This window comes from Tenrec ecaudatus, chromosome 5 (genome assembly GCF_050624435.1).
Source record: "Tenrec ecaudatus isolate mTenEca1 chromosome 5, mTenEca1.hap1, whole genome shotgun sequence".
NCBI lineage: Eukaryota > Metazoa > Chordata > Mammalia > Afrosoricida > Tenrecidae > Tenrec > Tenrec ecaudatus.
Genome location: NC_134534.1, coordinates 178,076,764 through 178,104,291, shown reverse-complemented (window position 1 = coordinate 178,104,291; position 27,528 = coordinate 178,076,764). Strand labels below are relative to the sequence as shown.

At 43.3% G+C, this 27,528-nt stretch overlaps 1 long non-coding RNA gene across 3 annotated transcripts in view; it reads right to left on the bottom strand.

Annotated features, from left to right (window-relative positions):
* Positions 1-27,528, bottom strand: part of LOC142448420 (uncharacterized) — a 298,254-nt gene that overhangs the window by 130,304 nt on the left and 140,422 nt on the right. The window contains exon 4 of one of the 3 annotated variants that reach the window (XR_012784523.1): positions 590-7,804. The exons of 1 other annotated variant lie outside the window; for it this stretch is intronic. This is a non-coding gene — a long non-coding RNA (uncharacterized LOC142448420). Of the gene's footprint in view, positions 1-589; positions 7,805-14,445; positions 14,716-27,528 lie in introns of those variants that run through there. One more of the 3 variants, XR_012784524.1, reaches the window with a different exon arrangement.

Below are 27,528 nucleotides of genomic sequence, written 5' to 3'. Positions count from 1 at the left end.
GCTTTCACTGATCTGAGCAGAGCCCCACCTCAGCAGAAATGGGAGTGGGCTGACTTCCTGGGGAGGTCCAATTCTACGCATCTACTGTTGAATTCGATTTAACTCTCTCCTACAGGTTTAGAGTTTTATCTTAAATTTAAAAAAATTCAATGAAGCTAGTACATGATGACTAAATAAAGAAAATGAAATTGATGTAAACACAAACACATTTATTTAAACTTCTTTAGAGTTTTTAATAAATCATTTTATTGGGGGCTCATACAATTCTTATCACAATCCATACATCCATCCATTGTGTCAAGCACATATGTACATTTGTTGCCATCATCATTCTCAAAACATTTGCCTTCTACTTGAGCCCTTAATATCAGCTGCTCATTTCTCCCCTCCCCGTCCCTCATGAACCCTTCATAGTTCATAAATGATTATTATTTTGTCATATGTTACACTGTCCAACGTCTCCCCCCGCCCTCTTCTCTACTGTCCATCCCCCAGGGAGGAGGCTATACATAGATTCTTGTAATCAGTTCTTTTTTTTATGTATAAGCATCTCTCTAAGCTTGCCTATCTTATTAAAATTAAAGTCATCATCTATTAAAAAGAAAAAGATTCACAATCTAGGAAAGCCCAAGCTCGTTCTACTCCGTCAGAATTGACGTGGTGGAGAGACGTCCCTCCCTCTTTCCCTTATTGCTCGCTCTCCTTGGGGAATTTAATCCCGGGGAGCTCTCCTCCCCACTTCTCTCTCTTCTCTTTGACAGCTCGGGTGGGGAAGAAGCATAGGGACCCAGCACTGACTTCTCTCATAATTGCTACTTACCCATTTTGCCAAAAATTGCAGCTGGCAGAAACACATGGTGCACAAATACAAGGGAAGGCTACTATGGAGATACCTGGAATGGACTTGGTTTGGGTTAGTCGGTAACTGGTTGAACAGACTGGCTTCCAGTGGGTTGATGCGTCCACGTGAGCCACCATTAGAAGGGTTGCCAGGAACTCCCGGAATTCCCGGCATCCATTGTATCTAAAATATTATGAGCAGTCACTGCATAAGCACTATTTGTTTGCACCGTCAGTGTTTATTCTGACAAATGCTAGGACAGGCCCGTGCCTTCCGTTGAAAATAGTTCCCTAGCTATGTTTATGATCTTAGTTGGATGTAGTCCTTTAGTTCTTGGGCGATGTTATGTCTTGGAAATCACTTAACATAGAGCAGAAATAGGGACTGTTATTCCATGAATCGGATTCATGACTGAATCTCCTATGAATGTATTTCATGGCAGTCTCTCCCTGCCTGGGAAAGCAACAAGCTCGGATGGTAGCATTATCTTTATCTTTCCAACTCAGAGCTATTTCTCTTACTGCTCCTGCTTCTAAAATCGGTTCCCAAGAAAGGGCATAAAATATCAAAATAGCATTTTCAATATCTTCCACGCCTTTAATGCTCGCGTCTCAGCAAGCAAGTATGCAGCCAGTGAGCAAACGGCCTCCTTCTCGAACATAAATGTGCCAAATTAGCAGGCGGCTCCCTTTGCAGCGAAATTGTCTCAGCATGTAGAGCAGTGGGTAGAATGTTTCCAAGAAGAGAGAGGTACCAAACCCCCGTCAGAACAATAACAACAAACCCACCAACCTTTACGTTATCTCTCCAGCAGGGTAGTATATTAAATCTCAGAGTGAAATGGGAGGCGTTCATGGAGAAATGGTACATTTTCTTTCACCGACTGGATATTGAAACACGTTTGATTCTTTGAGCCGTGTCCATGAATGTTCCACTGAGTCATGGCCAGGCCCTTCCCACACAAGCCGGGGGAATGTTCACGAATCCTGAAACAGGACTCCATGCTCCCATCTCCACAGGCCTGACCTCCTCAAGACCTACCCTGACTCTGCATAGGTGCTTCTCCGGAGACACGGTTTTGTCTCGTCTAGCGAGCAATGTAATTAGAAAGCCATTTGGCCCACACACACAGCTTCCCTCGGCACTTGGCACGGCCGCCACCTGCTTCTGGCAGTGCCGGTTTTCTTCTGGCTTGGCCGTTCTCCGAGCTGTCTTGGCAGCTTGTCGAACCCATTCCATGCTTTCTCAGATGCCCGGCTCAGGTAGAGTCAGGTGTTGTCTGCTCAGAAGCCCAGTGCCAACCACGTGTTTCTGGTGATCCCTGGGCATCGACAAAGGAGGCTCAGTGCCACAGCCTGCTTCAGACCCTGTCCATCTGCACCCCTGTCTTCATTACAGAGAGCCAGAGGGTGCCAGGCTTCCTGTGGTCTATCTCACCCCCAGCAAAAACTCATGTTGCTCTCAACTTTCCCACCATGCCCCCAAACGCCAGTCAGCCAGGCTCCAGGCTTGAACTCCAAAAAAACCAAACCACTCGATTCCAATTCACAGTGATCCTACAGGACAGAGTAGAACTGCCCTTCTGCATTTCTGAGACGGAACCTCTTTATGAGCGTAAAAAGCCTCATCTTTATCCCTCGGAGTGACTGGTGGTTTCGTACTACTGACCTCTCCGTTGGCAACCCAATGCTTAACACAGGATGCCCCCAGATCTGACGTCTTCTTTTCTTTAATCCTCTCCGTTTCTCCCTGCAGCCAGCCATCACATTGTCGCATCCTCGAGATTTGGTCACGATGTTTCTGCTTCTCACATCTTCATTCAGGCCGTTTCCCTGAAATAGCCTCTTGGCTGCTTCTCTCTCTACTCAATTCCACTTCCTCCAATTCTTGTGCCACCCAATGGTCAGACGACTTTCCCAAACACACAGCAGAGCTACGGTTATGGTGTCCTCCTCCTGCCCCTTGATCTCCAATGGTAGCCCTATAGGACAGGGTAGAGGTGCCCTCGTGGGGAGCAGAAAGTCTGATCCTTCTGAGACTAACTCATTCTGGACCGACACTCTTTACCGGAGTTGAAAGTCTCATCTTTTTCCCTTGGTAGTTTTCAAACTGCCGACCTCATGGTTAGCAGCAGCCCATGACACCACCAGGGCTCCCGTGAAGTATGCAGGCAGGGAAAGACCTGGATTTTGTAAGGACTGTGGTTCAGACAAGGTTGGAGTCTTCTTTAAGTAAAATAAACAACATCAACAACAATATCAGCAGCCAGTGGCCCCCGAGTGACCCCGTGAGCATCAGAGTAGAGTCGTGTGCTCCTCAGAGCTTCCCTGGGGGATCTCCCCACAGCAGATCACACAGAGCCTCTGGGTGGATTCACACCACCAAGCTTTCTGTTCGTAGCTGAATGCTTAACTGTTCACATCACCCAGGGAGACAAGAATGCAAAATATCAAAATAAAGTGAGAAAGGTAATATTATCTTAGAAATAGGGAAAAAAATAAATACAAAAATAAATTTTTTTTCAATTGAGAAAAGAAATCACAACAACCGACAAGTTGGGGAAATTCACACCACCAGCATCACCATCAGGAAAGGGACACACTTTTATTGATCACTTGCTGCCACTCACGTGTCAGAACGTACTCTGTGGCAGTGAGTTTGGCTTGGGATGACTCACGTTTATGACCCTGCGGGCACTCTCAGGAACTCTGGCGACCCAGTGGCTTACTGGATACTAGTTCTGCGGCTAGCACCAAGGTCAGGAGTTTGAAACCACCAGCTGCTCCTTGGGAGAAGGTGAGGCCTCTGCTCCCCTACAACTTGGCAGCTTCAGAAACTCTTGGTGCCGTTCTATTCTGACCTACGGTGTCACTTTAAGTCGGAATCGACTCGACAGCAGTGAGTTTGTTCGGTTTTAGTGGCACGTGGTTAAGTGCTGGAGAACATTGATTTGCTCCGTGGGAGAAAGATGTGGCAGTCGGCTTCCGTTGAGATTACAGCCCTGGAAACGCGGCAGGACGGCTCTGTTCTGTCCCATGGACTGCTTGGCAGCAATACGAGTTAGGGCACTGTTTCCACTACCTTTTTAGCTGCGTACATTTGAACATCTCTTCATGAAAAAAAATTGTGTAATATTTTCTCTAGCGAGGAGAGATCAATTATTACCTCTTGTAAAATTGATCACAAAGCAGTTTTTGTTTTATTTTTAGAAAAGCTCCATCTTCCTCCTCATATAAATTTTTAGGATTGTTTCCAACTCGGGACAAACCTCTTTCCTACGTGAACTGTCAGAAACGTGTTCCCTCAGAGAGAGACCAGGCTTCAACCCGACGCACCAAGACATGAACACACATACTGGCATATACCAGGGAACCAATAGAGAGGCCTGCGGGCCTGGCTCTGATCCCGACTAGGTGGACAACCCCCTCCTTCAGAAGAATGCACTTCAGAGGACAGCACTGGGGTTACAGCTTGGGGAGAGGGGTGCGCCTGATTAGAGCACACAGGAGAAATAAAAAGTGATGGAGAGAGAGGGGAGGACATCTTGGCCCACCAAGCCCTGATGGCGATATTCCTGCTCGGAGCAGACAATGCCCACAGAGAACCATATGGCCGACCACACCACAAGACACGACATCCCTCACTAAACCATAGAACTTCGGGGACAGTACTGGAGACACAGTGCAGGAATTGTGCACAATCTGACCCCATCACACTGGGGCGAAACACTAGGGCATGCAACAGAGCAGCAAGGGGAGCAAAGTGATGAAATCCCTGGGGAATTCCAAAAATAGACTTTGGAGACAGAGTGTGGCACCCTATCAGGCTCAACTGGAAACGCGTATAAAGGCCAACAAACAGACCTGAACTATTTATAGGCCTTTCCACTTTTGTCAGTGGCTTTCTTTTTGTTGTTGCTGTTGTTGTTGTTATTATTATTATTTTGTTGGTCTTGACTTCCTTTGTTGTTTTATTTGGCTTTGCCGGGTTTTTGTGCTTATTAATGTACCTGCATGTCTATGTATATAAACTAGGCGGGATAAATAATTCGGAGATGAAAAGAATGGGACCAATGGTTCCAGGGGATACGGGAGAAGGGGAGATATGAGAAAGGAAGGGGTGCGGGGAACCTACTCAGGAACAAGGGAACAACAAATGAACTAAAATCAATGGAGAGAAGGACGTTGGATGCTTAATCAAGGGCAATGTAGCAGCAAGGAATTACTAAACCCGAATGAAGGTCGAACATGATGGGACAAGAGGAAAGTAAAAGGAAATAGAGGAAAGAACCAGGAGGCAAAGGACATTTATAGAAATTATATATATATATATATATAGAGAGAGAGAGAGAGGAATAGAACTATGTACTCATATCTGTATTTTTAATTAAAGTTGAAGATAGACATTGGGCCTCAACTTAAGTACTCCCTCAACACAAGAACATTTTGTTATAACAATCCAACATTCTGTGATGCTTACCTACCCAACACAATCGCTGAAGACAAAATGGGTGCATAAGTAAATGTGGGGAAGAAGGTCGATGGTGCCCAACTATCAGAATAAATAGCGCCTGAGGTCTTAAAGACTTGAAAATAAACAAGCGACTATCTAGCTGAGAAGCAACAAAGCCCACATGGAAGAAGCACACCAGCCTGTGTGATCATGAGGTGTCGATGGGATCAGGTACCTGCCATCTAAGACCCAGAACAAAGTCATACCCAAGGTGAATATGTGTGTGTGTGTGTGGGTGGGGTGGGGGTGGAGTGGATATCCAGTGCCCATCTGTAGGCAACTGGACATCCCCTACAGAGGGGTCTCAGGGAAGAAAGAGTCAGTCAGAGATAGCACTGATGAAAACACACAACTTTCCTCTAGTTATTTAGTGCTTCCTTCCCCCCTATCATGACCTCAGTTCTACCTTACAAATCGAATGAGACCAGAACATGCACACTGCTACAGATAAGAGCCTGCAATACAGGGAATCCAGGATAGATACCCCACCACCCAGGACCAACAGTGAGAGTAGAAATAGCAGGAGGATTAGTGGAGGGTGGGAGAAAGGGGAAATTGATCACAAGGATCAACCTATAACCCCCTCTCAGAGGGACGAACAATGGAAAACTGGGTGAGGGGCGATGGAGGATGATTTAAATATGAAAATAATAATCTGTAACTTATCAAGGCTTTATGAGTGAGGGAAGGCAGGGGAAGAAATAGGGAGCTGGTATCAGGGGCTCAAGTGGGAAGAGAATGCTTTGAAAATGATGGCAGCATATGTGCAAATGTGCTTGACACACTGGATAAATGTATGGATTGTGATAAGAGATGTAAGAGCCCCCAATAAAAGTATTTAATTAAAGACAAAAAGAAATGTGTTCCCTCTCTCTCGATGTAGCTCCATGATGATCAGAGATTCTGATCACCACTATGTAGTGTGCTTTTAATTAAAAAAGAAAGGGGAAAAATGTGTGATGTGCTTATGAATGAGGGACTTTAAAAGTAATTAAAAATGAACTTAAAAGATCATGGAATTTTCCCAAGAATTATTTGAGAACCTTTGTATACATTGCACTCTCAAGTATAAATCTAACAGACCATTTTGGTTCAACAGTGATTAAAAGTACCATTTTCACTTCCAAGTTTACAAGAATAGGGTTTGAAGGAATTTACCACAGATTAGTTTATGACTGTCCATTTCAAAGTGGATTTCTCCCACTGGGCACTGTCCAATCGTGACCCTATAGGATAGGGTAGAACTACCCTTGGGGGTTTTTGAGACTGTACCTCTTTCTCATTCATTGCCATAAAGTCGATGCCAACTCATCATAACCCTATAGGACACATAGACCTGCCCCCTATGAGCTTCAGAGGCTGTAACTCTTTATGGGTGTAGAAATCCTATCTTTCTCCCATGGAGTAGCTGGTGGTTTTGAACTGATGACCATGCAGTTCGCAGCCCAGCCAGTAACCACTATGCCACCAGGGGTCTAGAGGCCCTTACTTAGCCAGTTTGTGTCCTAATCTTGGAGAATTTCCACAGCAAGTGGTAGGCATATTCCTGTACTCGTATTGATTTAGCTGTGCTCAGAAGAAACCACAGTCTATGTATATGTAACCCCAAAACCCAAACTAAATTTACCCCTAACTCAACTCTCCCTTAGCCAGATCTCCAAAAGGCCCATGGCCCTCCAACACCATTCAGCGGGGGTGGGGGTGGGGGTAACATAGGGTGAGTATTGGAGTGGAACGAGACAGTGGTCTGCACTGATTATGGTGAAAATAAGTCAGCCAAACAACACCACGAAAAACAAAAACGGGCCGGAACACTTTTTAAGGCTGCTCAGGGTCTGGGGAGGAATCAGTGCACATGAGAGACCCTATAGCTCAAGCATCATTAATTTCACAGCAAATTCACCTCTATATCTAGGAGTCAAATCTGGTGGGAAACTGTTTAATCAGAATGCCCAGGAGAGAGGACCCAGAGCTGGAGAGACACACTGGGCTAATGAGGTGTCCAGATACTTTAATCACTCAGGGGTTCCCCTGAAGTAGCGAGGAACCTCATCCACGTGTTTTGTCACCTGTATTTTTTTTAATGAGCGAGCTCATGAAAATTAATATTTACTCGATAGGTCAGTTTGCTATACTGTGGTGAGTTCGGTGTGGTTTTGCTGCTGGACGCTTTGCCACTGGCATTTCAAATACCAGGGAGATCTGGCTGAAGCAGAACTTGCAGTGCATTCAAGGCCTGGCAATCCGCTTCTGAAAAATGAGTCCACGGGAACTGCATGGTCACAGTGAAATCTTGTCTGATGGCGTGCGGCGAGGGGCGCACCGAGGTGGGAAAGCACTCAAAGCACACAGTGGCTGTGACAATGGAGTCCTCGTAGCAGCAAGCTTGAACATGGCACCAGGGTCTTCACTTTGTCCTCCATGCAACGACACGCACTCCTGAGAACTTGTCTGCAACAAACGACACACGTCCTCCAGGGTTGGCAAACAAGGCAGGTTGGGATTGTGTTTACTTAACACTGTCACTTTCTAAAATTAAAAAAACACCCCAAAAATGTCATCGTGATTGTCCTAATGTCTTTCACACCTGATATCCTGCAGATCTGTTTAATTTGTCTCTCTTTGAAAATGATGAGGGCAAAGGATGCACAGATGTGCTTTACACAAGTGATGTATGTATGGATTGTGATGAGTTGTATGAGTCCCAAATAAAATGTTTAAAAATAATCATTTGTCTCTCTGGCTACCTGCATAGATGCTGAGAGCTGGAAGTGATAGGGAAACCACCCCATTACACCTCATTACACACAACGTCACAGAATTTTTTCCCCAGAGCATCATGGAATTAATGAGGGAGGAACATTAAATGGATTAGACACATACTCATGATCTGAACACATTGAGTCAACGCTCTAACTATAAGCGCCACCCTTCACCTTCCCTCCACCTCAGGCTCTGCTCTCCCTACACTTGCTTTCCCTGGGATTAATTCCCACCCCGTGCCTGTCCCTTTGATGCACTGTGGCAGCTGTGGGTTGCTGTGAGGCTGGCAGCTCTGTCACCTGGGTGGCCGGCAGGGTCACCAGAAGCGAATAGGGTTCGGCGGAGCTTCCAGACTAAGAACAGATAACCAAGGAGGACTTGGCTCCGCACTTCGGAGGAAGAAAACCTTAGGCAGAGCTTCAGAGCACGCTCAAATACGGAAAGCCCAACAAAGGAAGCAGAACATTATTGGGCTGCGGGCTCCTCAGGTGCCCTCAGGTCCGAGGGCACTTGAAATGTGACCAAAGAGGAGCTGATTTCCTGGTGGGGAGTCAGCCCTGGGGATGGCAGTCGGACAGTCTGTGGGAGGGAAGCCTCCAGGATCTTCATTTGCTGATGGGTCGTGACTCACCGAAAAGAGAAACAGCTGCAAAATCTCCTAGCCATGGGAACTGGGACTGTGCAAAGTATGAATTTAGGAAAATTGGAAGTGGTCAAAAATGAAATGGAATGTTTGAAGATCCATGTCCTAGGCACTAGTGAGCAGAATGGACTGGTTTGGGACATTTTAAACCAGGAAATCATATGATTTATTATGACAGGAATAACACCATCAAGAGGAATGGTGAGGCATTCATTGTCAGAAAGGATCTTGCTAAATTCATCGTGAAGTACAATGCTATCTGTGATCAGAGTATATCAATCCTTCTTCCGGGAAATCCATTCAATACAACTATTATTCAACTGTATCCACCAACCACAAAAGCTTGTGATGAAGAAACGGATCAAACATGCGGTCAAGATGCATTGATAGTTACTGGTGATTGGAATTCTAAAGTTAAAAACAAAGAGAAAGGAGCAGTAGTTGGAAAATATGGAGTTGGTGATAGAAATGAAGCTGGAGATCACATGATAGAATTTTGCAAAACCAATGACTTCATAATAAATATATTTTTCAATAACAAAAAAAGGTAACTGTCCACATGGACTTCTGCAGATGGAATACACAGAAATCAAATTGATTATCTCTGTCTGAAGACATGATGGAGAAACTGAGTATCAGCAGCTGAAACCAGTCCAGGGGTCAACTGTGGAACAGACCATCAATTGTTCATATGTAAGTTCAGGATAAAGCTGAAGAAAATTAAAACAAGTCCACAGTAGTCAAAATATGACCTGAAAACTATCCCACCTGAATTTTGAGAGGATCTCAAGAACATATTTGACACACTTAACATGAAGGACAGAAGACCCAATAAGCCAGCAGTTCTCAACCTGTGGGTCACAACCCCTTTTGGGGTCAAACGACCCTTTCACAGGGGTTCGCCTGATTCATAACATAGCAAAATGATGGTAGGAAGTAGCAATGAAAATAATTTTATGGTTGGGGAGTCACCACAACATGAGAAACTGTATTAAAGGGTCGTGGCATGAGGAAGGTTGAGATCCACTGCAATAAGCAGTGGGAGGCATCAAGACCATCATTCATGAAGAAAGCAAAAGGTCATTAAAAAGGCCGGAAAGAAAGAAAAGATCAAAGTGATGTTAGAACAGATTCTGAAGCTTGCTATTAATCATAGAGTAGCTACAACAAATGGAAGAAAGGATGAAGTCAAGGAGCTGAATAAAAATTTTCAAAGAGCAGCCAAAGAAGACCAGGCCAAACATTATAACAAAATGTGCCGGGACACAGGACTAGAAAACCACAAGGAAAGAACCCAGGGAGCAGGTCTGAAACCGAAAGAACTCAAGAAAAAATTCAAGACTTGAATTGCAATTTTGAAGGATTTTAAAATATTGCATAGTGCAGGAAGCATCAAGAGAAGAGGAAAGTATATACAGAGTCACTGTACCGGAAAGACCTAATTGCCAGTTCACTATTTCAGGAGGTAACAAAAGAGTAAGAACCAATGGTACTGAAGGAAGAAGCCCAAGCTGCACCGAATGCATTAGCCAAAACCACGGCTCCAGGAATTGAATCCATGGAAGCACTGGGAGCAATCACACCTCTATGCTCAGAAATTTGGAAGACAGCTACCAGGCCAACTGACTGGAAGAGATCTATATTTGTGCTCACTCCAAAGAAAGGGGACCCACCAGAACGCTCAAACTATAGAACCGTGTTATTGATATTGCGCACAAGTAAAATTTGATTTGATATCATCCCACATGGTTGCAATAGCACATTGTCAGGGAACTCCCAGAAGTTCAGGCCAGATTTCGAAGAGGAAGTGGAACAAGGGATATGATTGCTGATGTCAGATGGATCTTGGTTCGAAGCAGAGAATGCCAGAATGATGCTTGTGGTAGTTACATAATCTAGTGTCATTTTGAGGATTAAGAGTGTAGGGGTGGTGTCTAGCCTGCCAATCAAGATATAGCCATGGCCTTCTCCTATGGATTCTGGGAACCCCTGTTTTTCCATCCCTAGAGGCAGGAGACACTATCTCTCTCTGCTCACTCCCTTGGAGACTCTTGATTAACAAGACTTAAGATTCACTCCCTGAGAGACGCTATATTGACAAGACAGATGGCACTTTCCTGATAGACCCCATGCCCTGGGAGCTGGAAGAGCCACGTGGAGACACTTGCCAGCGCTGAGATCCTTACAACCCCACTGGATCCACAAGACTTCCCACCCACTGGCCTGTGATCTTAATGCATTTGGTGTCATTGTATGTATTTTATGAGTCTGAAGAGAACTTTATAGATTGTATCGGACATATGGGTCAATATCCGATTAATGGGCTTGATCTTGACTGGCTGGGAGGTTTTCTCAATATTCAACTGCTCTTGTATATAAACCTCTTTCTTATACACATATGAGTGTCTATGAACTTGTTTCTCTAGTCAGCCCAGACTGACACAATGCTTACTTGACTATGCAAAGACATTCAACTGTGTGGACCATAATAAACTGTAGATAACCTTGAGAAGAATAGGAATCCTGGAAAACTTTACTGTGCTACTTCAGAACTTGTAGAATACTGCATGTCTTAAAATCAGGAAAGGTGTACATCAGGGTTGTATCTTCTCACCATACGTGCTCAATCTATATGCTCAGCAAATCGCCAGAGGAGCTGGATTGTATGAAGAAGAGTGTGGCATCAGGCTTGGAGGAAGGCTTCTGAACAACCTGCAGATGACACAGTCTTGCTTGCTGACAGTGAGGAGGACTTGAAGCAATGAAATCAAGCCGAGAGAGGGGATTCCCGGGATGACCAAGGAAGAACCACCAGTGTGCTGCTATTGTTGTTAGGCGCCATCACATCAGTTCTGACTCTTAGTGAGCCTCTGTTTCTCTCTATGCACATACAACAGAATGAAACATGCCCCATCCTTTGTCATCCTACAATGGCTCCTGTGTTGGAGCTCATTGTTGCATCTACGGTGTCAATTTTATTATTTAAAATCCTTGGATCACGCAGGCTGATGTGCTTCTTCTGTGCGCACTTAGCTGATGCTTCACTAGATTGATGTCTTTAAAACAAGTCTTTCAGACTCCAGAGCTATTGCTTCCTTTATTTTTAACACTTTTATTGGCACTTAATCCACATATCACACAATTCAGAACTCAGTCCTATGGTCCTATCTAGCTGCAAAGGAGTCTGGGAAATGTGGTCTAGCTGTGTGTCCTGGAGGAGAGGGAAATAGACTTCTGGTGAGTACATGAGTGTTTCTGCAGAGAAACTTCATAAGACACATACCAAAGGCCTTTTCCTACCTACCTTCTGTATTATTTTATCCTCACACTGCCTCCTTCTCTTTCCACGAGGAAGAAAGGAAACACAGAATGCTTGAATGCGGAACTCAAGCCTGGATAAAGAAGCCTCTTCTCTTGACTCTGTGCCTAATATCTGGCCTACGCCCCCTTCCTGAATAAATACATGGGATGCCTTCTTCCTGGGATTGCTCTCACGACTTGCTCTGAGTTACAGGGCAGACTAGGATAGCCTCATCCCAGAGGGAAACTCAGCTGGAACACCTGGGATCCATATGCTGCTGGCTTCCTCTGAGTGCAATGGAAGGTATTGGTCTTAAGCCCTAAAAATCCTGCAAGGCCTGTTTTTCCCTTTCTGAGAAATCTTCTTTCCCCCCCGCCCCAACCCCCGCCCCCCCGCTGCTTCTTTGTACTATTTGAAGGCTGAATTCAATGGAGTCCACTTTCTCTGACAGCCGACTGGGAGTCTTCAGTGGTGGACAGTTGATTTTGGAGCAATTCCTGCGGTCAGTCCTGTAAAGCCCAAGTCTCCTGACCCAGAGGGCACGGTGACAACCCCATCTGCTTTTGCAGTTATTCATCTGCGGGACATAATTGTGAAAAGCTTGTCTGAAGTTAAGCTGAGATGGTGTACATGAAAATGACACATGCCTTTGGCCACTGATCCTGCTCTCTGCCCTCTTTCTGTGACTCTTATTGAGAGCTCCAGCAATGTGCCTTTCTAGAATATGCCAGGTCCAGCAGCAGGAAGATTTTTTGCCCTCCTTGAGTGTAGCTCACTGTTCATTCTGCTTTGAATGTTTTCTTCAGTTCTTTCAGTTTGAGTGATGCCAAGTGTGCTTTTCCCATTAGATTTTCTAGCTCCAGGTCTTTCTGTTATAATATTTTGTCTTCTCAAGCCACACATTGAAACTTTACATTCAACTCCTTTACTTCATCATTTCTTCCACTCACTTTATTTCATCTATGTTTCAGAGCAAATTTCAGAGTCTCTTATGCATCTCCTCTGGCCTATTTTAAAATTTCCTATCTTCCTAAGCCATGTTTTACATTCTTCATGTATGATGTGCTTTGTATCATACAACAGCTCATCTGGTCTTGGTCATCAATGTTCAACAAGTCAATTTTATACTTGAGGCAATCTCAAAATTAAAATGAGATATTCTCAAAGTAAAGTTATACTTTGACTTTTGTTGATTTTCAAGATTTTTCTTGGGCTTTCAACCTGAACATGAATATGAGCAATTAAAGGTCTGCCACAGTCAGCCCTGGCCTTGTTTGGGCTGATGATAATGCCCTTCTCCATAGTCTGTTTCCAAAGATGTATTTGATTGGCTTTCTATATATTCCATGTCTGTTGAAAAATTATATTTGCAATGAACAAGTTGTTGGCTCTGTAAAGTTCTATCAGGTGATCTCTTGTAAGACTGTTTTCCAAACACCAATCCTTTTTCTTTGTTTCCAACTTTCAAGTTCCAGTAATCAGTAATTATCAATGCATCTCAACCATATGTTTGATCAATCAGACTGAAGAAGTTGGTAGGATTCTTCAACTTCTCCATCTTTGGCTTTAGTGTTGGGTGTAAAAATTTGAATAATTGTCATATTAACTAATCTTGCAGGGGTATAGATATTATCCTATCACTGACAGCATTATACTTCAAAATGGATCTAGAAAGGTGCTTTTTCGTGATGAACATGACAGCAATTTGTCTTTCCTAGCATACTGGATCATATGACTGTCTGATTAAAAATGATCAATATCTATGCACTCTAGCTTACTGATATGTAATGTAGGAGTTTGATCCTTGTGCATTCCATGGTATTTTGGCAATATCCAATTTTCCTAAATCCTGAGTTTGTTCATCAAACTTTCTGATTCTTGATGGATATTTGCAACTGTTTCATTTAATTTTGAACTGTGCCACAACAGCAAAGCAAGGTCACAAGTTTCACTTCAGTCACAACTTCAAGGTCAAGTCTACTTTGAGGGCACGACTCTTCTCCAGTTCCATGTCGAATACCCTCCCTCTGGAGGGGCTCCTCTTCTGCCGTTCTCGTCGGGCTTGCAATGGCTAATTTTTCAGAAATGGACTGCCGCTTCACTTGTCCTGCTCTGTCTTAGGCTGGGGCTTGTACGGAAATCCATCCGCCATGGTGGCTCAGGCAGTATTTGAAATACTGGTGGCACAGCTTCCGCACTCACAGCGTGACAAACTGACAGATGCGTGCTGAGCCCTTGCTTTAAAATTAGGGAATATAGCTTTCATGTACATTATTGGGGTTTTTTTTTCTCTCCCGTCCCTTCTGAACAATCTTGACAGCCTTAAAAAAAAAAAAAACAACCAAAGAACTCTTGTCAATCCAGGTTTATTTCCTTTGTATCAAATGGATAATGAAAGCCTTCTTTTGGGAGGATTTTTTTTTTCAGATGGAAAGAAGCACATAACTGACCAACAATGGAGTTCCATCCTCACTTAGACAGCCATACTGGAGACAGAGCAGAGACAAGACTGGTTTATTCAGTGGCACCAAGACACGGTCCTTTTGTTCTACAGATCCTCGGGTGTCTCCGCATCGTCACATGTTGTTGCTGCGCTGACTTCCTGTGGTATCCCAATGTCCTTGACTGGGTCCGTTCTTAACTTCACTATCATCACTGACAAAGGGAAATAAAATGATCACGACTGGTTGCGAGCAATGATTCTCAAGCTTCAGAATCAGTCAGGATCTCTTATCCCCAAATACAGTTCACCAAGCTCCAATTCTCAGAGTTTATGAATATTGGGTGTGAGACATGATAATTGGCATTTCTAATAAGTTGCCAAAGAGCACTAGAGCCCAGTGGTTAAGTCCCTGTCTACTAACGAAGAGGTCGGCAGTAAGATTATAGTTCCCTATAGGAACCTAACAGGGCAGTTTTACTCTGTCATGTAAGGTCACTGTGAGCTAGAATCTAATCAATGACAACAGATTTGTCTTATTTTCTAATTCTGGATGATTCTGATGCTCTTGGTCTAAGAGTCACACTCTTAGAACCACTGATGTGGGCCCATCTTGATTTGTTTTCTGGGTCTGGGGGATTCCCTTTCCTGGAAGAAAAGGAGAGGTAGGATTGGTGGAAAATAAGGGAAAACACTACAACAGAGGCAGGAAAAGAAAGGTTGTTAGGTTGGCACCCACGCCTCCCCATGTTGTCTTGTATTTTCAAATTTGTTTTCTGAATACAAAACCAGAATCGTCCAGCCTTCTTTTCCTGACAATGGCAGATTAGGTGGTTTCACAAAAACATTTTCATCAATTTACTTACCATAATTCCTATAGCAGGTCTTGTTCCTTTGAGATTAATATATATTCTAAATCCAAATTTAGAGATGAATATATTCTAAAGAGATTAGTATATATTCTAAATCTAAGTTCAAATGATTTCTTTTCATCTATGTACTACCTTTTTCCCTTCTCTGGAAACCTGTATCAGTCTTCATGTTTGTTCAGTCATCCAGCTTTATTAGATCCATCCGAAGTGGCTCACAATCCTCCTTAGCTATTATGAACCTATACACTTTGTGTCACTGGCAAACTTTTTTACATTGCGATTCACTTTATCCTCCAGGGCATTAACAAGCATATTGAGCTAAATCGCTAGAACTACTAACTTGAACTTAAGGCATCAGCAGAATCTGAAACAAATGCACCAGGGTTAGCATTTGTTAGTCTTATGTCATTGTTTCAGTTTCGTATATAAAAATGGGGGGGGGCAGTATTTGATTCCATTCCTTTCTGTAGAGAGTTTAAAGTAGAGTTACACACACACGCACACACACACACTTTGTGGTCTTTGTTACGGCAGCTCAAGCAAACTAATACAGTATGGGAGAGGAGAAGTGGTGACACAGCAGAGAAGAAGCATGGCTTCCACATTTGAGCCACGGACAGCTCGAAGCAGTAGCATAATATGTATCCTGATAAGGATTCCTGGGATGCTCTTATCATTTTCGCCCCTCCAGTAATATAACACCCCAACTGCAGCCTTTGTTGTTCATCTCTTGATCAAAGCATGTTGAAGATCCCAGCCACCACACGTTTTAGTTCTACCAAGCCAAGTGCACACTAGCCCCATCAGCAGGCATTCAAGATGAAGATGTGAAGACCGTAGGGAGCTAACCAGAGTCCGTGTGGTTAATGGCAAAGTCAAGAGTCTGGTGGTGATTGCTGCTCCTATGTTACATATGACCGGTGGGCTCGGGGCTGCCATGGGTGGTGTGCAGACTGTGCACTGCACAAAGACACGCAGCTCTGGGGTGACAGGACCCTGTGAACCAGTGATCCCTTTTTGTAAGTAGCACAAAAGCTCTAGATGTACTAGCAGAGGACTTGTGAGCATCCTTTTCCTCAAATTGAGATAAGACTGAACAGGCCATAATTGATCTGCTATGTGGTGGTGGGGTGGTATGTCGTGCCCTCCAGTCCACTCTGACTCATGCCCTCATCCAGCCACCCTGGGTGACGGAATAGAACTGCCTGTGGGGTTTCCTACGCCATACGCATGGCAGCAGCGGGCCAGGTCTTCTCTACCATGGTGCTGCTGACGGGTCTGACTGCTGGACTTAGCAGGAGTGCTGAGCACCACTCCAGTAGGGCTCCGCTTTATTTAAGTGAGAATTACTTGTACAAAACTAGTGCCTGTAGTGCTGGTGCTAGAAATAATGACCTTCGAATTTCTCACGCTTCCTCAAGTCTTGACTTCTCTAATCTCAGGGCCCATTGTTGCAGTTCTTCAACAAAATCCACCCCCCCTTTAAGATCCATATCATAGTAAGAATGAAAAATATGCTGCACGTTATAAAGTGTATGCTTTGGAAGGTTGGTCTTTGTGTACACCCATAAACCCAAACCATAGAACTCAACCAAAAGATCCAGCACCCAAAAGATACGTGTTTCCTCGTACCTGTTTGGAAACCTGCCTTTGACTCCTTTCTTGTCCCAGGGAACTGCTCTGCTTTCTTTACATTTCATAATTTTGCGTAAATGTAATAATGTCTGTATTTGGGGGCAGGCAGATTGGCTTCTTTTCCTTAGAACAATTATATTGATGTTCTTCCATGTTGTGCATTTATCATTTATTCACGCATTTTTCTTTCTGAGTAATGTTTCATTATATGGCTGTATCCTGATTATTATTTCCAAATCACCAATGGCTAACATTTTTGGAAGGGACTATTATCAATAACTATGAATTTTTGTATCAGTAAGACTATGAATATTTGTGTACACTCTTTCGTAGGGACATGTGCTCTTATTTAGCTGGATAAATATCTAGGAATGGAATGGCTGGAATCTATGGAAGCATCTATTTAACTGCTTAAGAATGTGTCAAATTGTTTTTGCACAGGATATGGAGTTGTCCACTGTACATTCCAATTTGCAGGATCTTAGTGTTCTCATTCCTCCTCACACTGTCCATGACTTAATATGGTTAGTCAGTGTAATATTAGATATTCTAATCAATGCATAATGGGATCTCATTGTAGTTTTAATGTGTATTTCCCTAATGAGGAATGATGTTGAGCATCTTTTCATATGTATATTTGATATCAATCTATTTCCTTTGGTTAAATTTTGTGTGCAAACTTTTGCTTTATGCAAAACAGGGCTTCGTCTTAGTAAAGTGTTTGAGAGAATTTGATAGTGTGGTTACTAAACCTTTATTGGGAGCCCTGGTGGTACAGTGGTTATGCATTGGACTGCTAACCACAAGGTCAGCAATTCAAAACTGCCAGCCACTCGACAGGAGAAAGATGAGGCGCTCTCCTCTCATGAAGATTTATCATCTCAGAAATGCATAGGGGCTGCTGACGTGTAAGGTCACCATGAGTTGGAATCAACTGGATGGCAGTGGATTTGATTTTCAGCCCTTTATTAGCTATTAGATTGGCAAAAGTAGCCTTCCAGTCTGTCTAATCTTTTCATTTTCTTAACAATGCCCTTTGGACAGCAGTTTTTATTTTTATTAAGTTTCATGTATCCATTTCTTGATATGAGGATTATGCTTTTGGTATGAAATGTAAGAAATCTTTGCCTTATCAAAGGTTGAAAAGATGTTCTCTTAGACATTTTATAGTTGTAGTTTTTATTTAGATCTCTGATCCTTTTATATTTAGATTTTGTATATGATGTAAGGCTTATATAAGTGTTAATATTTTTACATGTGTATAGCCAATTGTTTCTGCATCATTAGTTGCAAAGACTATAAGTGTCTTCCGGAATTACCTTCATCCCTATATCAAAAGTAACTTGACCAAGCATAGGGGTCTGTTTCAGGACTATTTTTTCCTATTGATCTAGTTGTCATTCTTGACAATGATATCACATTATTTTACTTATGCTCTATTTCATTTCTTTCTCTCTCTAGGGATTGTTATGCCTTAACTGACAAACCACTGAGAATCCTGGCTGAGCCAAGGTGAAACAAAATCTTAACTATCACAGTTGCTGTGCATGGGAACCAAGTTAACAAACAAACATTACTTAGTTTAAAGGTGACTTCAGAGGATAGTTTCAATTCAAGGTTCGAAGAGGAAGTCTAGGTCATAATCTTAAAATGTTTTTAAATTCAGGGTTCTTATAGCTCTTACAACAATCCATACATCAATTGTATCGAGTATATTTGTACTTATGCTGCCATTATCATATTCTAAACATTTACTTTCTATTTGAGTCCTTGGTATCAGTTCTCTTTTCCCCCCTCCCACCCTCGTGACCCCTTGATAAATTATAAATGATTATTATTTTTATATCTTACAATGACCGATGTCTTCACCCAAATTTCTGTTGTTTATACCCCTTGGGGGGAGGGGAGCTTATGGGTCGATCATTGAGATTAGTTCCCCCTTCCTCCCTGTCAGCCCTCACCTTCCCCCTACTCTCCTGGCATCATTGCTCCCATTTCTGTTCCTGAGGAGTTTATTTGACCAGGATTCCATGTGTCGTGAGCTCTTACCTGTACCAGTGTACATGCTCTAGCCAGAACTGAAATGCAGGACTGGGGTCATGATAGTGGGGGGTGAGGACACCTCAAAGAACCAGAGGAATATTTTATTTCATTGGTGCTATACTGCACCCTGGTTGATTCATCCCTTCTGTGGGAGTCACATAATCTGTTGTCAATTTGAGACTGAAGCGTGAAGGTGTGGAGTTTATCCTGCCAATCAGGCCACAGCTTGATGACTTCATTTGGAGGCACCAAAGAGATAAATAGATTGCTGGAGGCGGGACATGCTAACTCCTTGTGAGACATCTCTGTTGACAAGACACATGGAGCTAAGCTAGAGCTCTGGAGCCGGAGGAGCCACATGGAGACCCCTGCCAGTGCTGAGATGCTCACACTGCCACTGAATCCACGAGACCTTCCATCCACTGGCCTATGATCATCCTGCATTCAGCATCATTGCATGTGTTTCGTGAGTCTGAAGAGGACTTTAAAGATTGGTATCATCTGGACTAGGCTGGGATGTTTTCTCAATATTCAACTGCTCTTGTATATAAAGCTATTTCTTATATACATATAAGTATCTATGAATTTTTTTCTCTAGTCAACCCAGACTAATATACCTTCCTTGGGACCCTTCTGTGAAGGGATGTTCTATTGTCTGCAGATGGGTTTGGGGGTCTCTACTCTGACCCCCTTCATTCTCAACAATATGTTTTTGTTTGTTTGGGTTTTTTTGGGGGGGTCTTCTGGTGTCTGTTACCTGATTCCATCAATACCTCATGATCGCACAGGTTGGTATGCTTCTTCCATGTGGACTTGTTGTTTCGCTGCTAGACGGCTACTTGTTTAACTTCAAGCCTTTAAGCCCCCAGATGCTATATCTTTTGATAGCCAGGCACTATCAACTTTCTTCACATTAGCTTATGCATCCATTTTGTCTTCAGCGATTATGTCGGGAGGGTGAGCATCACAGAATGCCAGTTTGTTAGAACACAGTGTTCTTGTGTCAGGGAGGGCTTGAGTAGAGGCCCAAAGTCCATCCACTTCCTCAATGTATTGCCACATAAGTATGTGTACATAAGCCAATACCTCTATTTTTATGAATTAATATATTTACATATGTGCACACCTATGTTCATACCTCTATCTATAAGTTTGTTTCCTAGATCTTTCCTGTTTCCTTTTACCTTCCTCCTGTCCCATCATCATGCTCGCCCTTCTTCTGACTCTGAGTACATAATCTTGGAGTTCCTCAAGGCTTTCAAAATACAAAGTTCTGTACCAGTACTACCACCACTCCCTGTCCTCTCTGTCCAGGTCCATCTATTGTGTCCCTGATTAGCATGTTTGATAATGGTAGTCAGAAACCATCTAGTTCTGTTGGTCTTAAGGTAGAAGAGACAGTTGTTCATGGAAACAATTGCCCTGTAATCAATTTTTCCCGATTCTTGATTTTTTTTTTCTTTCTCTTTAGTTCCAAACAGACACTTGTAGTATCTTAGATGGTCACTGAGTTAGTCTGGGTAGACTAGCGAAACAAAATTCATAGACACTCATTTTATAAGACAGAGTTTTATATAAAGGGTAAGTGTACATTAAGTAAGCATCCCTACCCAGTGCTATCCAAGCCCATAAGTCCGATATTAGCCCATATGTCCGACACCTATCTACAAAGTCCTCCCCAAACTCACAAAGCACATGCAATGACACTGAATGCAGGAGGAAAGCCATATCGGTGAGCGTGTAAGCATCTTAGCACTGGCAGGGGTCTCCACATGGCTTCTACAACATCAGGGGAGGTCCATGTGGCGTCTACTCAGGCTGTCTAGCAGGAAGGGAGCCTTGCCAGCTGAGGCAGGGAACTAGCTAAGGCAGCCGCACACTGGTCCAAGCATCAGAGAACAAGAGACTAGAAAGGCGAGGCTCTGAGCCATTTATTTCTCCGTCCTGCAGTTAAACTGTCCTTCAATGAATCCTACATGTGTTCAACGGCTAGGTTGGCACAATGAACCTTAACTATCACAGTCACTTAGAAGATTTTCAGAGCACCATAATTTCAGTTTGGGTCATTTGATGTTTTCCATGCCTCCATTAATCACACATCGTTTTCTCAAGCTCCTGGATAAAAGAACTTTACATATAACTTTTAGTGGCTTTATCTCCTTATTCTATCATTTATCCTTTCAACTGATTAAAATTTTCCTTTCTGGTTATGTGCTCTATGTTCAGGCTTTTTCTTGGTATACATATTAAGTTTCAAAGGAGCCCTGGTGGCATAGCAGGCTACATGCTGGGCTGCTAACCACAAAGTCAGGAGTTCAAAACCACCAGTCACTCCTTGGGAGATAAACGAGGTTTTCTGCTGCCGTAAAGATTTGCAGGCTTAAAAACTCAAAGAGACAGTTCTAATTTGTCCTCCAGGGTCACTATATGTTAGAGTCAACTCAATGGCAGTGAGTTTGGTTTTTCAATTGCATTTTTATTGTATGCTGGACTGTGTGAATGTTACTTATTTGGTAACATATTTGGTTACTTATTTGCTGCATATTTCTCTCCTCCTCTAACTGTAGGGTTGCTATGAGTTGGCGCTGACTCGATGGCAATGAGTTTTGGATAACTATTCTTCATGGAAACCCTATAGGACAGGGTAGACCTGCCTCGGGGGGGTTCTGGGGTATAAATCTTTATAGAAGTGGAAAGCCTCAACTTCCTCCCGTGGAGGGATTGGTGGTTTTGAATTACTGGTCATTTCCTGAGCAACCCAACCCATAACCACTGTGCCACGAGGAGGGCTCAGAATTGCCATTCTTAAACTGTACTCTGGGAAACCATTACATCACTTGGTAACAGTTTGAGCTGTTCTGGTTTTGATGTCGAGATCGGTTAGGCACAACCAGGGCAAATATAGGTTGGGTCTAATATTGCTCCATCTCTAGGCAAAGCTCTTCGGAGTACTTTACCTAGTGCCCCTGGAGTTAGGATATTTTTCATTCTGTCTGGTGGGAATAGGAACTATTTCTGGCCCAGGGTGAGCTCTGGAAAGTTTCCATTTTAATTCTTTCAAGTGGCTCTTTCCCTGGCCTTGGGAGTTTCCTCCATCTATGTTTTAATCAGTTTTAGCTGGAAACACAAGCACGCCATCTCTGGCATGCTCTGTGTAGAACGCTTAGCTCTTCTCTTTACCAGAGCTCACACTCTTGCCGGGCTTAGGCAATTGTAGGCTTCACCTGACTGGTCCCCCTTCTCTCCCTGTCATTCCCTGTCATATGTCCAATAGCTCTCAAACTTCCTTTTCACATGTACGAGGGCGAGGGTCTTCAAAAACTCCATGGGAAAACTCTAATCTCCTTTCATTTCATTTCCACTCATCAACTTTGTGAGGCTCCCTCATATTGCTTGAGTTTTCGTGAATTTAATGAATGTTGAGTTTATATAAGCACAAACTCCGTCCTTGCTATTATTCCATCTCGACTAGAAGGAGAGTCCTTGATCTGTCCTATTTTTAGCTCATTTGCCTTGAATCAAAACTTATCAGGCTCAGGGACCTTCATGGAGGCTTTCTTCTCCCTCCAAGCTACCAATTAACACAAGAAAGCAGCCAGTGTTTGTGGTTACAAGCAAATGCTTCGAGGTTACGTGGGTTAAGGTTAAATGTTATATCATTCTGGTTGTTTGACCTTGAGCAAGTACTGGACCCCTGGAAAGCTCAGTTGCAAATTTATGATTGGGAAGAATATGGTAGCTACCTCAGAGATATGTTCCGGGTGGAAGTTAAATGACTTTGTGACACAAATCATCTAATGCGTAGGCTGTCTTCAAGAAATACTATTTGCCATGATGGCTCCCATTATACAGTCTGAGCTGTGTCTGGCGGAACTTGTGTAAGGTGGAAACTTGTCAGAGCAGGAAAATGAGACCATTTTCCACTGAGAGAGCGATAGGAAATGAGTGAGAATGCAGCCTGGGAAAGGGGGACAATTTTCAAGACCCTGAACAACAGGCAGTCCCCACCCCCCCTTCACTGTAGAAAGAAGGCTTCCGAAGATGTTGGCTGAAGGGAGAGACTGCAGTAGTTACATCATCTGGTGTCAATTTGGGACATGAGAGGATTGAGTGAAGGGGTGAGTCTAGTCTGTCAATCTGGTCATAGCCAATGAGGCCTCTGGGTGAACAAGGCCTTCTCCTGAGGATTCTGGGAACTCCTGTATATCCTCCTTGAAGGTGGGAGACACTCTCTCTTTGATCACTCCCTGAGAGATGCTCCACTGACAAGTCACATGGCATTACACTGATAGACCCCATCCATGTGGAGACCCCTGCCAGTGCGGAGATGCTTGTGGCCACTGGATCCACAAGACTTTCCACCCCCTGGCCTGTGATCATCCTGCATTTGGCATCATCGGACATGCTTCATGAATCCGAAAAGGACTTTATAGATTGGTATTGGACATATGTGGCTAATATCAGACTTATGGACTTGATCTGGATGGACTGGGATGCGATCTCAATGTTCAACTGTTCTTGTATATTAAATTCTATCTTATTACACATGAGTCTCCAGGAATTTGTTTCTCTAGTCTACTCAGACTGACACAGAGGCCTGCTCATTCTAGTCACACTGAAACAAGTCACATCTAGCATAGAGACTAACACATGCACACCCCAAACCCCACTGCTCTCAATGCTGATTCTGACACAGAGGAGCCCTAGACAGGGCTTCTAAGGCTGTCAGTCTTTCGGGAGCAGAGAACCTTCTCTATCTCCAGAGTGGCTGGTGGGTTTGAACCACCAACTAGGTGGTGATCAGTTCAATGTTTATCCCACAGTGCCACCAGGGCTCCTGCTTCAGGGCACTCTCCCTGCCTTCGAGTTGATTCAGACTCAGAGAGACACTGTAAGGCAGAGTAGAACTGCCCCATGAGTTTCTAAGTCTTTACAGGAGTAGAAAGTCTCATCTTTCTCCCATGGAGCGGTGGGTGATTTTACACTGCTGATCTTGCAGTTAGCAGAGCAATGTGTAACCCACAAGGGTGTCATCTCACCGGGGCTCCTTTCTAGGGGCTTCTCAGATAATACCTGAATGAGGCCCTAGAGCTCCCATTTCTCCCAATTAACAACTGAATCTTTTTACTGCGGCCTTGTGGACACAGTATGTTACGCCAGGTGTGGACAAGTTAAATGGGACACACCGGGATCTGTGCACTAAGCAGGACAATTGTTAGGATCAGTTCTTAGGCTCTCTCTTAGTCTCTTTCCAAGAGCCTTTCTCTCAAATGTATTTACTAAAAAAATAAAATAACATTGCAAACCATTTTTGTGTGTATGATTTTATCACTTGCAGATGGTTATCTTCTATAAGCTGCACTGGACAACTCAGTCTTTTAAAAGAAACCTTTTAAGTCTGCCAGTTTTAAACATCAGACCGATACACGTATGCAGTTTCAGCAGAGGAGGCCATCTGTGATGGGGAATAGTCTTTCTGCCCCTGCCCACACACACAGTTCAAGTTTTTACACTAGCTTTTGCATTGGGCGTTCCTTCTCTTTTTTCTTCTACTCCATCTTCCCTCAGTACTAAAGAAATGGGGTTTGCAAAACTTGGCGGTCAGGGCCCGGAACTGCTCGTGGTGCTGGGGAAGCTGGAAGCAGTGATAAAACGAGGTCAGAATGATCATGAAAGAAAGATCAAACTCCAAATGTTTATACTGAACAATCCAGGGCAAGCGCTACACACCAGACTGAGTTTTTCTCTGCAAAGCTGCATGTAATCGCTATAACTTTCCACTCCAGACCCTGGAGAATTAGCAGAGTAGGAAAGAATCTTTAAACTAGGAGAACATCCTTGTGGGTAAAAATAGCTTGAATTTTTCTACTTTTTTCAGCATTATTTACAAACATGAAGACCTGGTGGTTCTGATAGTGTCTCTTCACTGTGAAGCATAATTGTACAGGTTATGAAGGGGTCTTTCAGCAGACAATCTGTAGGACCCGTCAATCTACTTGCCAGGGTGTGTGTATGTATTAATCCAGTTATAGAGAGAGTAACTTAAATAATGGATGAGCTCCTACCATGTGCTGTAGACAGAGGGATTTGAGCAACAGGAGAAAAGGCAATTTCATTCATTTTAGTAAATATGTATTATTTATGGCCAAGGGAAAAAATAAGAGAATTGTAATGAGAAAATATCAGCAATGTTCATTTGTCCCTGTTTTCTCTCCCTCTGCAGTGCTTTTAGGAAATGGAAATGAGTAAGGTAAAGCAATGGAAGTTTTGCGTCCCACAGCATCCTAAAATGTGACGGGTTGAGTCACATAAAAATCCAGATTTCTTCTTCAATGGGAGAAGGGAAAGACGAATTTTTAAGATGATGTTTAACGCACTCATTCAGCCTTCAGGATTTGATTCATGCTGCGGGACTAGCACAGAACCCCAAATCAAGCCTGTTGCTCCTAAGTAATTCTGACCTACAGTGGTCCTGTAGGATCCAGTAGAACTGCCCCCAGAGGGTTTCCAAGCCGGTCCATCTTTACGGAAGCAGACAATCAACATCTTTCCCTCATAGACCAACCAGGAGGTTCCAACCACCAGCCATTTGATTAATAGCCAAGCATTCTAACCACTGAGCCAAAGGGGACTGGCACACGGCCACACTAAATAAGGTGTTTTAGAATGCATTTAAGATGGACTGCTTTGGGGGAGGAGGAACAGCACTACACAGCATTTGGTAAAGTGTGTCTCACTGAAACTTTTGGGTGTCTATGCATTCATTGTCTTTTTCTTGCCAATTTTTTAGTTCCCATAGTCAAGTTGTTATACCTGTTAGAAAGACAGCCAGATGCATGTAAAAACATATAAGAGTAGATTAATTTTGAAATTATAGACACTCTAGGAAACAGTAAAGTTAATACACCTGGAATAAAACTATACTTGAACTATGCTCACATTTTAATGAAAATATATTCCACTGAGCAGTAACACGAACCAACACTTCCTAGAAATCCATTACTAGTTCTGCAGCTTATTGGGGGGATTGAGGCTTGACTATTCCCTCTACAGCTGAGCACACTATGAAAACACCTCTGATTCTCAGCACTTACACTAAAGCCATACCAAATGACTGTTTCCCTCCAGTTAGTGGGACGGACCATTGGATGACAACATAGGGTTTTCGGGAATACCTATGTAGGTGTTCCCCACGTCTCGGGCATTCCATCATCCAATGTATGATGGGTCTCCGACCAGGAGTTCCTAAAGAGGACACGGTGACACAGAGCATCATGGGCCACCCTGCGGGCTGGTGAGACGGTCCGAGAATTGTGATATTCTCACTTCGGGGAGTGTGAACACTCCAATTTCCGCTACGCGGAGTGCTGATTGTTCCACAAAACTAGATCTGATGCTGTCTTAAGAAACAGCCACCTGGGGAGGTAAAAAAAGAAAAAGAAAAAAAAAACAGCCACCTAATAAATAAGGAGGCAGACTTTGGGTTTTTTCTTTTCTCCCTGTGAAACTTCCCTGGAATTTCCGGCTTCAGTTTTATGCAAACATTTTCTTTTTCTTTCTTTTTCTCTCTTTCTCTGTTTTTGTTTCTTCTAAGGATGATTGTTTTATTTTTGTTGTTATTTTTTAAATACATCTTTCTCTTTTAAAATATCAGATTAAAAATCCTCAACCTTAAGTTGTCTCATAAAGATTATGCAATGATTAAAGCCAGGCCCAGATTGTAGATCTGCTTTCTTTTTTTGTTGTTGTTGTTCCTATTCCGAAACACAAACAAGAGTAATTTCAATAAAAACATTCCACTTCCCACCAGAGATGCGGGCGTTAGTCATCCAGGTCTTACCCTATCTGCAAATGTGCCTCCAGCACGCAGGGCCTGCATGGAAATGGTTTAAAAGCTCAGTGTAAGATTTTCATATTAAGTATGGAATGTGGTGCTATTAGATTCCTCAGCGCTCTCATTGTGAAGCCCAGTGCCTTTTACATTCAACGGGGCAGTGCTGGGGCTTCTCGCTGGTATCCTGGGCAGTCGTGAGCTCAGATGGAGAAGTGTCAGAAACAGAGCCTCAGATGACTGCACGGCCCCTAGAATAATTCCCTCTTCTTGGTTGGTTTTACAAATACGAGGCAGTCACCAAAGAGACATGAGGAAAGATGTTCACTGTGGCCTTGTTTGTAATAGCCAGACTCTCCATCAATAAGGAGTCGATGGAATAAAGCATGGGAGGCGAGCTGGTATGTGTGTGGGGGGGCATTCAAAGCAAAGGCACTAGAGGCAGGTTATGGATCCTGGTGCCACCACTTCTTACATAACCTCCACTTTCCCATCTGTAAAATGGCAATAATAACAGTAACTAACTCTTAACGTTGAAGGGAAGCATGGTATAAAAGGTTCCTAGTAGTCCTAGCACCTAGAGCGGTGCCTGGTATGGAACAGATGTTCAGTAAATACTTGGATGTGTTGGAGAAATACCAGGAGCT